We start from the raw sequence: 14,704 nt of genomic DNA, 5'->3' as shown, positions 1-14,704 counted from the left end.
GAAGGAGAAAGCAATAAGAAAAGTGATAAAATACAGACTGCAAGAGGAGAAAAATTTCAAGACACGTTTATAAAACTCTGAACATTTGTAGAACATCTTAGGAGCAGTAGTAAAACCCAGATCTCTGCCTAGCTAATTTTATTTAAAAAGGACTAGATTTTACATGGGTGGTACATCAAGCCACTGTATGTTATGACTTAAATGTATGTTGAGGGTATGTGTTATATCTTGCAATGGTGAAGGAGCATATATTAGACCTTATATTTTCTGCACATGCTAGTATTTTTGTCATAGGTATTGAGTTTATCTTGGCTAACCCACACTTTTTAAATAATGATGCGTTTGAGTTTTTTCTTATAAACAGGATTGCATTTTTGATGAGATTATATCGATCTGCTACCCAGCATTTTTAGCTTCAGAAAAAAGGAAAGCTTGAATTAAATATAAAAGACATATAAGTGTTCCAGTGGTAAACTTTCAGAGCTGTATTTTATCCTGTATTATGATTCAAAGGCTTTTGGCAGCTTTTTGAGGAACTGTTACTCAGTTATACTTGGTTATTTATGCATTTGGTGGTGTGCACTTCAGTATCTCATCAGTCCACAAGGCATCCGTGGCAGTAGCAGCCCTGCAGAAAGTCCTACAACTTCCTTTTGTGTGGGCACGTCACATCTTGTGGGTAACCAGGACATGGGGGAGAAAGAAACAATGCTGGTATATATTCAGGTTTCACTTTATTTTGGAGTTGAAATGTGTTGAGTGTTTTCTTAGGAAGTACAATGGAGGCTTGCAACTTCTGCCCCTCACTGTAACTCCTATCTCTGTGGCTCATCTTTTCTGACACTGGCTTTTGGGAGCGAGATAATGTGAAGAGGAGCATTGAGTGAAGAGCTCGTGAAGCAGCATCCTGCCTCAGAGATCAAGATAATTGCCATGTTTGTAATGCATCTTCTCATATATCATCTAATATAAAAAGAATCCTAGTCATTGGTCCTGTTCTGTTGAAGGCAATAGCAGAATAGTCATTATCTTCATTATGACTCAGGATGCAGTCCTGGACACGATTTCAGAGGATCCTTCTTGGAGTGTCCTCCCTTTCCTTGTTCGCTGACTGTGCTGAGATCCTGTCTGTACCTTACACCTGCTGAGCACTCCTCATGACAGCTTTTGTTGTGCATCTTCCATCTCTCTCTATTTACCTCACTACTACCCCAAAAGCAAAAGCTTAATTTTGTTAGTGTAATTGGGTGGGTAGTTCATCATTAACTATTTTTGTTTGTTTGTTTGAAGGCTCATTATTCATTCTGGGTGGAGGTGTTTGGCTTCAGTCACATTTATCTATCAGTGTCCGTGTTTCAAGGATTTCCATGGTATTGACATTTCCATTAGAGGAATTTGAAGAATGTTCAATTACATACAGGCTATGAAACATATTTACTTTTTTTTTTTTTTTTTTTTTTTTAATAGTCTGCCAACTGTTCCTTGCCAAACTTTAAACAGGGCTGCTATGACTCTTAGATATTTTTTATAACTGCTATATTGTAATATATACAAATAGTGCACATGCAAATAAAAGCTCATACCGGAGCAATAGAAGACAGCACTAGATTTTATCTGGAGGATTATTGTGGGCCTGTTTCTAATTTATATAATGTTTTCGTTAATAGCAGTACCTCTTTAAAATGCCCAATAAAACAGTGTAGCATTAGTTTAAATAGAAATTTCAGTCATTTTAGATATCCCCCTGTTGTAACAGGTCAGGCTTTTAACAGATGTCTCAATAACTTTGCTATTAGCAGGAATATTTCATGAATTAAAATCAGGCCTTTTTGTCTCTGTCACTCATTGAAATGACCTACATATTTGGCAGATGGAGAGGACTTGCTTGTGCATTAGTACTGATGGGTAGGGTTTTTTCATTTGTGTATTTTTGGAGAAGAAAGATTTAACATAAGTTAACATCGTTTATTTTTTATTAATACCATACTTCAGTTTCCCTTTACAGAAAAATCATATTAGGCACATCTTGCCTTTTAGGCGTAGACAACATCTAGGACATTTCTCTTGGGCACCAACCTTCTGCCTTAATGTAAACCTTTCAGTGAAGCAGTGGACAACTTTTATTTTTTTTGCAAGCGTATGGACTAATGGAGCTGAAGTAGAAGGTGTAATAATTCAGTCGCTGAATAGGCTCTAGATGAAATCTCCTCCTGAGACCTGCACCCTCCCAGGCCTTTCTGGGGTGCAGATTTGTCTGCTTACGTCTTTTCGTTCCTCTCCCTGGCATAGTGGCAGTTTCAGCATTATGCTAACGGTCTCGCTTAAAACAACTCACAGGCATGTTATGCCAGCACGTGTTTCTGTGTTCTTTGAAGAATCAAAAAGGACCTCTTGAGCTGGAAATTTCATTGACTCTCACGATGACAGCAGAGCCTGAGGCCTGCTGTGAAGAGGCAAACTACAGAGAGAGATTTAGTTGTAGATTTGGTCTGTTTATCTATTGCAAAATCGCTCTCTGGCGTCCTGTGCACTAGTGAAGGTTGAAATGATTGCTTATTATTTTTGTTGTAAGTTTGATTGGAATATAACTAATTACAAGAGCAAGTACAAAAGCTCCACACATAAATGTGCTGCCTGAGAAAGCAATATATCCCACAGTCATTAATCAAGAGATAAAAAACACTATGGGATCAAGTGAAGTTACTTGAGGGATACATTTGACTGGCTATCCTTTTTTTTCTTCTTTTTTTTTTTTTTTTCTTTTTCTGTGTGTATACTATTGTTGTAAGTCAAGGAGGTGCTAAGTTTCTGTGATTTCCATTGACATCAGTGAGAGCTGGAACTTAACATTTCTTCCAATAGGAAGAAAGTTGAAAGTTTGAAGTTGAGTGTATCGGTACTGTCTGATCAGATTCAACGACATTTGTCCAACAAATTCACAAAATAAATAGTTTTGGCCACGAAAATGGTATTTTATTGCTGAACATTCTCCTTGTTTGCGTGGAAGTTTAACTTTTTGTACCCAGTGAGAACAGCTTACAAGTTAGTCGGCAGCCAGGAGAGGTTCCCTAGTGAACTCTCAAATCATAAGAATATGCCAGGGATCGAAGACAGAAACCACGAAAGGTATTTTGGTATCGTAACACAGCCTACACTGTCTGGGACTGTGAGTGGAGATATAGGTGAAATAGTTATGTGATGATGATGATACTACTACTACTAATGAGAAGAAATACTGCAAATTTCAACTCTTGGCTAAACTAGTTGCTTAGGATAATATGAACAAATGCATACAAAGGACTTGCTTTGCCTCCTTGGAATTTTAGGTCTTTTTATACTTAATTCAAGTAGAAGCTGAAGTCTGTCTGTCATGCTGGCCTAGTTCATTTTAACTTTTAAGACATACTGTTTTAAGGACCTTCCAGTGATAGAGGAACTGCCATCATTCTCCTTGGCCTGCTCTTTTATGTGCTTTCCACCTATGCACTATCACAGAAAAGTAACTGAAAAGAGAGCATACACCTTTTCAAACGAAAACCATAATTGTTGGGGTAAAAAAAAAAAAGTCAAAAAAGTCATGGGGTTAATCATCATCTTGCTGCATATCGCTGTTCTCAGTGTTCTCTCTTAAATGGGAAAGGAGATTTGTGATTTATTAGAGGTTTTCCTGTAACAGTGATTCGAAACACAGTCCCACAGAACACCACTGGATGTTTATTATTTATGTATCTAAGTCAAGGGGAAAAAAAAAAAAAGAAGAAGAAGAAAAGTAATGATACCCTTTTAGCATTGTTTTTTAACTCTTTTTTCTCTTTGCACGAAGAATGAGTATAAGGAGTAGGAAAGACACTTAGGCAGAGACAACAGGGGAAGGGATGTGGTACATCCTGCACCCATTAACACTGTCAATTAGCACCATTTATCTTGAAATTTGTCCAGCTTGGAACACAAAGTATGTACATCAGGGTTTGGGCCAGACAGAAACATAGAAAATGATGGTATTTGTGGAGACACTAGCCAATGTGGGGGTGAGAGCAAAGGCACACAGTAATTCTAAAAAGAGCTGCATTTTTTGTGTGTGAAAATTTGATTATAAGATGATTCTTTCAACATAAACACAATTCTCTAAGGACTTATTAATGCTTCAGTAGCATAGTGAAAAGACACTAGTGCAGTCCGCTTTAATAGCTTTCTGGCTTGAACCCCAATACATAATGTTCTAGTAATAGTTTATGGGTGACTGCAATAAATTGGTAGCAAGTGTTTTCCATTTTTTGGCTCTTCTTATCAGATCTGCTGGTGGAACATTTTGTTCTGAGAATATTGCAAAGGCAATTGATCTGCTTTGGATGTGTGCTCAAGAGTTTTGTGTCTTTTAAAATGAATGTATATATAAGCTTTTTTGTCATGTTCCGAGATGTACACTGTAAAAGCTGGGGGCCAGTAAAATGTTACAGGGGATCTGAGCAGTTGGTTAAACCCAGCAGGGCTCCACCTAGCCTAACTAATGTTCTGCCAGTGCTGCCAAAAAGGCACAGTTTTCCTCCCCCCCCGCCACTTCCCTTCCCAATACTTTCATTGTTCTGGTCTTTTCGTGTAAGAGTGGAAAATTTGTTCCTGTCCACGAAGGAATAAAGATGTTTCACAAAGGTTCATTTTCAACCCAAATGGCTTTTTGAACTAGAAAGAAACATAAGATTTTTTGTACACTTTGTGGTGGGGGGTAGAACCACTTCTGATTAGAGATGGGCCTGCAATGGTCACCTTTGATTTCTATTGGATTTGGAGCTGAACTTGACTGTAATTACAGAGCGAGATTCCATGGCCTCTATTATGCAGGAGCTGTTTCCTCTTGGTCTTCAATTAATTCACAGCTCCAGATCATCTCTATAGTGAGCCTAATTGAAATATCCTGCTTTCATCTCCACTCCCACAACTAGAAGATGAGTTTGGTGGCTGAACTCTGATCAGAAGTGCCTAGCTGGTTTCTGTGTGTAAGAGGCCAACCAAAAAACATCAGCCTGATTGCCTCTGGATTTTTATCCTCTGGATATGACAAATAAAATCAAAGGTACAGAGCATCAGACAGTAAGCAAACACTGCCTATTATCTGGTGAGTTGTGCCACTGGACAACCAGTGCTTGTTCCTAGCTCCATTTAATTTTCTTTAAACAAGCTAACTTGCTGGCTCTTTGCACAATCACCCAGCATAGTTTGTAGATGAGATTCAAAATGAAAATGGGTACATTTCTCTCAGATAACATTAAACACATGCAAAATTAATGGCGAGCCGAGTAGCTCCTTCATTCCTTTAGTCTTCTGCATATACTGGAACATTTGTTTTGTATAAAGGTTATATTGCAAAGATACTGGACTCGGGGCAAAAATCAAGTCTTAAGGAATGTAAACTAAAGTCTGGAGATCTCTAAAGCACGGAGTGAACAGATACTCGAGAAATATTTGAAGTAATAGAATGTGGACTTTGCCCAGTTAATGTTAAAGTATCCCAAATGACAGCAGGGGAGTCAGTTTGGTTGTCGCATCAAGCTGCAGAGAGAGCTGGAGATGAACAGAAAGTACCAAAAACCTGGTCCTGAGACAATAACTGGAAGTGCAAAGTGAATGAGAGTGAGAATTGATGAAAGGAGTTAGAAACAGAGAAGTGCAAAATAAGGGTTGCCATGCCAGAACCATTTTTACTGTTGTTTTTATTTTTGTCTGTTTGTTTTACAGTCATAAGCCTAATAAATGTGGATGTTTCTTCTCATATAAGTATTAACCGTGTTATAAAAGCATTGTATGGATTTACTGAAGCAGAAGAGCATCTTAATAAAAGGGGAGTCAAGGTGGACTCTGACCACAGTGGTTCAGGGCTAGTTTTAGGCAGATCCCATCCTGTGAATCTGGTCTGCTTTCACTGTTCCTTGTGAGCTTTTTTTCTTATTGTTTACTTACTTAACAGAGGAATTAAGATCATTTTATCAACGACTTGGGGGCATTGCTCTAAAGCAGTTTGATTTTATTTTCCAAGGAAAAAAAAAAAACAACAACAAAACAACAACCCATTTTCAGTGACTGTTCTGGGAATCTGTTGCATATTGCATTTGTGGAAGAGCTGCAGTTTTCTGTCTTTTCATCCTACATAACGGAGAAGAGGCTTCAGGCAGCGCTGCTAACAATGCACTAGGCTTTCTGTTTCTCTCTGCAAACAGAAATACATCCCATTTCCTGTTAGGGATTCTGGGCAGCATTGTCCAATAGGTAATTTCCTGTAGTAAACATTACAATAATTAGAGTTACCGTTCCAGAGCACTGAACTTTCAGTGTCTTTTTATTACTGCATCGCAGAAAGCATACAAGAAGCAACCCCAGTCAGATGCGGCTATTGTTGTTCATTTCAATTGTGTTAAGGCAAATATGCAATGTGAAGAATGTAGAAACTAGGCAGTCCTGTATTTGTAACCATTTACATTATTAACATGCCCTTAAAATACATGTGCAAGAACAAACATGCAACTCGAGACAGAAGTTGAAGAGGTTAATCCAGCAAGAATAGTTAAAACCCATTTAAATGAGTTTAGGAAAATATATTACAGACAATCAGCAAGGTCTAGTGCACTAGATAAAATTAAAATGAGCATAATATTTAAATTAGCAAAATTTAGAAATGTGGTGATGTTGAGAATGCCCTGCAAGGAGACTCGGTGAGATTTGGTTCACATTGTTTGTGCTGGCTTTTAGAGGGCAATATTTTCTTCATTTTATTTTGGATGGGTCAGAAGCAGAGAATAAGAGGGAGCATGTTCTGTTTAAAACAGAAAGAGGGAAAAGAAATTCTTGAGGTATCTTCTTTATGTTTACTGTATTTCTTCATTGTATAAAGTGGTCTACTTACAGTGCTGTTATGTGTTTGGAATAAACAGTAGAGTGCTATATTTCACTGTAAGGTCTGTCTATAGAAAGTGCTGGCTCTCAGATCAGCTGTTTACATTTTTTTGAAAAAGCTCCCATCTGTTACATCAAACTTGTTAATATAGGTCTACAGGATACAATAACATTAATGCTCTAAGTATCCAAATGAAATGTCAGAGTCCGGTTGCATACACTGAATTCAAATGTGGCAGTGTCCTGAAGCCACCCCTTCTACTAACAGGCCATTTAATAATCTGTGTAAGCATCTATAGATGTCTACGTCTTTGAAGGTCTGCGAGGGGCCAGATGTACGAATGCAGTTACAACATCCAATCCTCACAAAGGCTTTTTCACCACACTAGCATGGCCACATCAAATTTGGCCTCGTTTTTTTTGGCTCCGCAGCTACAGCACCATCAAGACCTATTTAAAGAGAAAATAGGCTTGGTAAGGGAAATCTCCGAGCTTCACGCTGTTCCTGGTAAAGTTAAAGGCAAAGTGACCGAATAAACAGGGTTATACCTTACTTTCATGTATATTTTGCCATTTATTAGCAGACAAACAAAAAACAGGCTTAGTGTCTTTTTTTGTTTCTTTTTTTTGTTGTTATGGTTAGCTTTGTTTCAATTTAATACATAACAGAGTCCTTGATATTTTAATTTTTTGTATGAGCCACTATAATTTATTCTTATAGTGGCCATCTGACTAGAATGAAGATGTATGCCCCTGTTTTGATCCTTGTAATGATGGAGGGTGAAATGTAAGTTTGTTATATTACCTTCTTGTTTCTACTCTTTTGTATCCATGGTTTTTTAATTTACATTGCATTGTGAATGAAAACCCTTATCTTCTGCTATGTTTTTTTCCTGCCACTCAAATTTTGCATCAACACAAAAGGTTTGTTCTTCAGTTCGTGTTCAGTATTTGGTCACGTTCATTATGAGGTGCATCTAGAATACACAGATCACATAATATACATAAAATATCATTTCTCACTGCTTTTTCCTTGATATCTTATTATTAAGGGCTATTTTTTAGTGGATAGAAACTCAGTCTATGCATAAAACTGCCTTCAAATGAGCTTTGCACATCTAATCATATCTATTTTTATTCCCAAATGCTCGGTGATCAACAGTGATTTCAAGTAGAATGGTTATAAATCATATTAGTCATAAACATGATGCAACTGGCTAAATAGGACCAAACAGAGGGTTAATAGTCCAACAATAATTAAAATAATCCTTTTCAATTCAGTAATAACTTTGGCCACCTGCCTTCATCCAACCCCCAACACCACCCTCGGTACTCCTTAAAAAAATATTCACATTACAGACAATCTTGTGTAACAGATTAACATAACATATCTGGAACATTACTCAGATTTTTGGGCAATGGCAATCTGAACATGTTCATAAGTTAAGCTTTTTTTCTCAGACAGCATCCTGCTGTTAACTCTTGACTTTGTAAATTGGTGGGGCTCTGTGTAACCGGAAAGCGCTGCCTGGGGTATCACACAGAGGGTTGTGAGGATACGAGTTGGAAGGAGCAGAAATCCTGCATGTTACAAGGGGTTTACACCGATAAAATTGTAACGACTGAATTTTTACCGTCACTTTCCGATTTGAATAGCTGTGATACCTATTTGATGTATGATTTTAGTCATGATAGTGGGTGACACAAATCTGGATGCACAGTTGGGTGTGCGAGGTAAACTTCAAAAACACAGTATTTTTTCGTTAAAAAAAAGGAGACACAATGTCACTAGTTCAGTGTTAGGAAGCCTTTTTTCCTTCTGTTCTTTATCTCACCCTGACTTGTTTTTCAGATAAGTTTTTCTTGCTTGCAAAGCGGGAATCATGCCAGGGAGATTTGTGATGGAAAGTGTTTGGGCCACCGGTTATTACTGTTGTAGTATGATATAGTCTTTGTTCATTGTCCTTTTTTCTAGGTGACCAGACCTAGACACAAAGTAACTTTGTGTTACAAAGGGGATTTAACAGAAAAGTCCTTTTTTTTTTTTTTTTTTTGTAACAGATTTCATCTTGCCTGTTGGTAAAATATTTGGCCTCTGTAAATAAGTGGTAAGTAAACAGTCGAGCAATTTTTGCTAGTACATATTGTAATTCCCATTTTAAAATCACCTAATAAAGATTGCCTTTTAAATAGAGCTATTTGGGTATATCAGGGGCATGTTGTACTAAACAAAAAAAAGAAAAAAAATCCCTCTGTCATTTGAAAGGGACCATTTAGCCTCTAAACATATTTGCTCCACACTAAATAATAGATGTTATTCTCAGATAAATAGAACATGGTTTATATCCTTCTGTTGGAAACTGTTTTGTTTTGTCTGAATACTTCACCCACTCCATGCACCTGCACACAAAACAACAAACAGGTTTGGGTAATATGTGTTGTAAATTTTAAATAAGTAAATAAGTTGTAAATAAGTAAATTTTAGGAGTGTAATATAATTTATTAATTTGATAAAGTTAATATTTAAATAACTTCTTAATCATTAACAAAAGTGGAAAGTTCAGAGTTAAGATATTCTTTTTCCTCCCTGCAAAAATAAACATTAACAAAACAGTCTAATACCTATGCATAATGGAGATTGACCTGGTTTGGAAATTTAACTTATGGCAGTAGAGAGATATAAAGATATTCATAGCTTCATATTCTGGCAAAGCATTATGATTACTTTCGTGCCCTTAAAAAAATGTACAAAAGTGTTATTGACAAATGAAGAAGGAATTATTAGCACGTGGGCTCTTAAAAGATTCTCATCACTGAGTCAGCTGAGACCTTTTCCATTTGTTTTCTCATCGTCTTATCTGGAGAAAGAGTAGAGGCCACACAGTGGTTTTTATTTTATTTTATTTTATTTTATTTTATTTTATTTTATTTTATTTTATTTTATTTTATTTTATTTTATTACTCTTTATTTTTATTTTCTTTCTTTCTTTTTTTTTTTTTTAAGGTTTTGTTTGTTGAGCATTCCTTTCTTTGGAAAAGGCAGGTCAAATAGATAAATTGTGCATGCATGGAAGAAGGTGTTAAGACCTGCAATGCGACTTTATTCCTAGGAAAGGCCATTCCATTACTTTGGCCCTGGAAGGTCCTTTTTAATAAGTGAGGTGAGCATCGCTGCCATGTTTCATGGAGCAGGAGACAGAGGTTGGAGTGCTCTCCATTGTGCTCTTCTGCCTAGCAGTGAGATGATGCACTGAGAGCTGGTCTCCAGCTGCTGCACTGGGTATTGATTCTTCTCAGCTGATATCAGATAACCATTCATAATGGCGATACCAATGCTGCTTTGGGCATTTTAGCATATAACTTTAATTTGAATCAGAAACTTACTAAAACTGAGAAGCGTGAGCCTGGCAGTGGTGTTCCTAGCTGTTGGCTCAATGCTAACTGCTGGGCTTGTGAAAAGTAGGCGAGATTCAGGATAGTTCACCACACAACAGTGCTTTGCTTAAACCGAAGACTTCAGTGCTTTTATGTGGACCTAATGGGGGCTTTGGGGCAGTATCCAAAGAGGAGAACTTTCAATTTGCAAAATTTAATTCTCGAGGTCCTGTAGCTTTCTCATACCCATTATGGCTCGAAAGGTGATCAAGTGAAAGTGGTGGTGTTTTTTCATGCAACTCCATTGCAATCCCGTGATTTGTTGAGAGAACTTTTTTTCCATGTTTTATTTGGCAAAAACACTGAAATACAATTACTTAGCTTTGCATGCACAGAATGGAAGCTGTTAGTCTAAGTCATTCTCGTGGTGGAGGTACTGCCGTTTTCATGCCTCTTGTCCGTTCTAATGCTGGAAGAGGCATCATTTGAATTTTATGTTAGCCAGCTCTCATTTTGGAAGAGCTACTTGAAATACTACTTCACATTTAGTTTAGAGCTTCAGAATCCTATCGTGTAGTTTAGTGCCAGATTAGAAGTGTGCAAGATGGCATGGAAAAGTCAAGCATTTTTGGACCCTGAATCTAATCTTTGGATTTACAGAGACAATGATAGAAGCATTTCTGTTCTTTAAAGGTTATGTCAGTCACAACCAGATTCATTTTCACTGGGATTCAGAGGTATTTCCTTCTCTGAATAGCAGGACTTTTGATCAAAGTCTGGTAGCAGACTTTCATCACCTTTCTTTGAAAAATCTCATTTTGATGTGAGTTTTATTTATAACCATTATTTATGTCATGTCAGCACCTTGAGTATTTCTGCTGGGGTACTGCTGGTTAGCACTATGGGCTAAGTGCAGCACCAGTTTCAGCTAGACCTAGGGACTTACTGCCATTTGTTCCCATTGTCAGTAATTCAAGAGATGGTGGTCAACATTTGGACTATGCAGATGCTAAGAAGCAATGAGGTCTGTTTTTTTGATATGATTTTTGTCAGTACATTAATCGATCTAGCAGTATGCACCTAACTTCTCGCATATGTTCACTAACACATATAGACCTTGGCATGCCACAGTTTTGCCTCTTAGGAAAGATATTAAGGGAACTTTGGGGAGATTTACTTTGTGCTAGGATAGGAATTTTTTGCTCATTCATCTAAACATCAGGCACTTAGTCATGGCACCTGGGCTATCTCTATTGATAAAAGAAAGGGAGAGGCTTCTCTGGTGATTTACTTAGCCATGTATCTGAGAAGAGAAGGAATCTCACTCTCGAGATGCTCACCTCGTTCTGGTGTCAGAAGAAACAACCTAAACAGTGTCTTTTAGATGGCCAAGGTTAGGTGAGATGAATTTACCCTTAATCCTTCTGTTTTTTTGTTTTTGTTTTTCATTTGTTTGTTTGTTCTACTGCTTCCAAAGTAAGAACAATCTAATTCTATTTGCTTTTTGCTTCGTTCAGAGTATATGTACTTTGAATTTCTTCATGCTAGAGTTACGCAAATGCAAAGTGGTATGATGTTTGGAAATGCTGAGTTAATGGGGCAGATGTAATACCGGGATTTTTGTTGTGGCTTTTATATTAATTAATAGATAGGAAGGAAGGCTTTGTTGTTAAAGCAGTGGAGTGTAACTTGCGATAAAAGTTCAGCACTCTGTCACTGATTTCCTGAGTAACCTAAAGAAAGTAACTCCAGTCTGTGTGTCTCAGTGCATCTGAAAAAGTAGTTCTTGCACTTCTACTTCTTGCTTGTCTTGTCTGCAGAGTTCTTTCAAGTGACAACTATCTCACAGTCTGTGTCACTGCAATGCCTGGTACATTGGTCTCACTGGAATCTCTAACTCTACTGTAAAATAAATAATTTATTACCTGAAAAACATAGCTTTTTATAATACAGTGTATTTCAAAAACTTTGTCTAGTCTCATTTTGGCCTCGTAAGAGGACAAAAACATGAATAATCCATTGACCTGTAACAAATGGAGAAAAACGTGGAGGTCGTTTTGTGTATGTTTAAGGAAAATGTAGATGGAAGTCATATATGTAGGTCATATATGCATATGTAACAAAATAATAGTATCAAATGGATCACATGCTTTGAGGGATAGCAACTTGAAGAAACAGATTTTACTGCATAAAGTATTTGTACTAAAGTGTTCGTAATTTGAAAACTCTACAGCATAATAAACATAATTCTTTAATAGGAATGAGTCGAATTGGTTTTTGAATCTCATTGATTTGAGTAAGATTACAGCAAATATTAGTTTAATCCCAAACTATCCATTCACTTTTGAGGGTCTATCTTCAGCTGAAAGTGTACAATCCCTCTTGAACTGTTTCCGTCAGACCTTAATCTATACAAACATTATATTTATTCTATAAAATATGAGGCATACTCATAATGGAGATATCTACTAGTTTGCAATATAGCTCCCAACATGGTTTTAATCTGAATACTGTGTGTTGATGTATCTCAGCTGAGATTTTTACTAAATCAACTGTCCTGATGTCCTTATAGCAGGATGAATGTTAGAACTAAAAAAAATCCTACTGATCTGAATATCTCAGTCTTCATATTGATTAATCTAATGGTTATTTTTGTAATAATATGAATTTTTAATTAGACCCATTCTTGTTACTTGGTTTCTATGAACCAGTTTTTGCATATTAATCATTATAAAAAATAAATACTGTATCTGTAATGAAAGATGGAAATGATAAGAAAAAAATAAAGGAAAAGGTGATAATCGGGATTGTAGCCGTATTGTGGGTATCATATTTAGTACTGTTGCAAGTGTGTACTTATAATTCCCCTTATATTTAGACTAGAAGAATTTACTGCAGCCTGAAGGAACTGTTTTCTGTCCAGAAGTCATTGCAACATGGCAAATATTGAATTTTTAATGTCCCCTACTGAATCTAACTGAGCAAAGATACATTTTCAAAGATTTTTTTTTTTTTCATAGAGGAAATATGAACTGAAATTTTGTATCGTGAGTCATTTTAGGACGTAAGTGTTATACATGTATTGGAATAACTATTAACAATTCACAAAAGTACAGGAATAAAAAGAATGTGAAATAGGATCAGTTTTGTTTTGTTTTTGTTTTGCAAAATAAAAATTATTTTGAATGTTACTTGACAAAACATCAGCTGAAGAAAGTGAGAAAAGCTTTGGACGGATATTTTGGCAGGGATACCAATAAAGGTTCTTTCGTAATAATGCCGAAAATACTTCGCCAGTAGAAAAAAATGCTTTTTCTGCGATCACATACTTTTGCAGAAAACAGTCTGGTATTTGCTAAAGCCTTAGCATTTGTCTTAGCTACCAATACTTAGAAATTTAAGAAGAACCGAGCTGAAGCCATTAGACTAAATCCATTCTTCATGCACTTCAAAGGTAGTAAGAATTGTTCTGGGACTGCTTATGGGTCCTTTCGCATAGGCTTAATTCACAGGAAGCTAAGGAATTTTCCCTTATGTGGTCCTTACAAATGCCTGTTGGTGTATCTTTGATTCACTTTATAGATAGGAGGAGAATGAAAGCCAGTGCACTTTTCCTCATAACTATGAGGTAAAAACAAACAAAAACTCCTTTTTGGTGATAATTCCTGAATATCAGTACCTCCAAAATAGATATTGCTGTAGCTTGATAACTGGATGCCTTAGTCAGAACTGCTCTCCAGCTATTCCAGGAAAACTTAAATCTGCTTTGGCTGAGTTATTGTCCTTTGGATCAACCTACTGCTCACTCACAGGGCATCTTTCACTGGCGCTTCCAGCTAACATTGCTTAAGAACACACTGGAAAGGGGCTGCATCATTCACGAGGACATAGCCAATCTACCTGCCTCATGAAAAAAGTCCCCAAAGTGCGCATAAAGTCTAGCAAATGTCCTACTTCGTCTTTGTGGGTTTGGTAAAATATGAAAGATTTTGGGAGATTTCCTGTGTATTTTGTTACAATTGTCTCCTTTGTGAGACTTCAGCAAGAAAGTCATCTTTTCCTTCAGTTGGACAGCTTCTAAGGCCTCCAGAGGAAGCTTTGGAATGAAAAGTTAAAAGAGGGGTGGGCTTTGTGCATATATCCCCAATTCTGCCTGTTTGGTCTACACATTATAACCTAGCTTTTAACTCCATTATAAGATCCATTTTTGTGTTTTCTCTACATCTTCTGTTTATCCCTGTTTTCTATAGTGTTAGGTATGTTTAGAAATACGTGTGTTACTTATACATTTTTCCTTATGTATCAAACAGAATTTGTAAGTCATTTATGTGAGCAGTACACAGTAAACCATTTTCACACAATGTACTAAATATTAAACATACAGCATAACGTGCTAATAAAATGTTGCTAACGTAAGTAGGCCACCTAAATTAGAGGCTAAGCC

The 14,704-nt window shown here is 36.7% G+C and overlaps 1 protein-coding gene across 31 annotated transcripts in view; it reads left to right on the top strand.

The window, feature by feature from the left end:
* The window catches only part of ZBTB20 (zinc finger and BTB domain containing 20), a 526,186-nt gene that overhangs the window by 84,776 nt on the left and 426,706 nt on the right, over positions 1-14,704 (top strand). The window contains exon 2 of one of the 31 annotated variants that reach the window (XM_068697205.1): positions 8,947-8,993. The exons of the other annotated variants lie outside the window; for them this stretch is intronic. The gene's annotated coding sequence lies outside the window, so the exon portion shown is untranslated. The remainder of the gene's footprint in view (positions 1-8,946; positions 8,994-14,704) is intronic. 31 annotated transcript variants of the gene reach the window in all.

The sequence above is a fragment of the Anas acuta genome, chromosome 1 (genome assembly GCF_963932015.1).
Source record: "Anas acuta chromosome 1, bAnaAcu1.1, whole genome shotgun sequence".
Taxonomy (NCBI): domain Eukaryota; kingdom Metazoa; phylum Chordata; class Aves; order Anseriformes; family Anatidae; genus Anas; species Anas acuta.
This window is presented reverse-complemented; position numbering and strand designations above follow the sequence as displayed.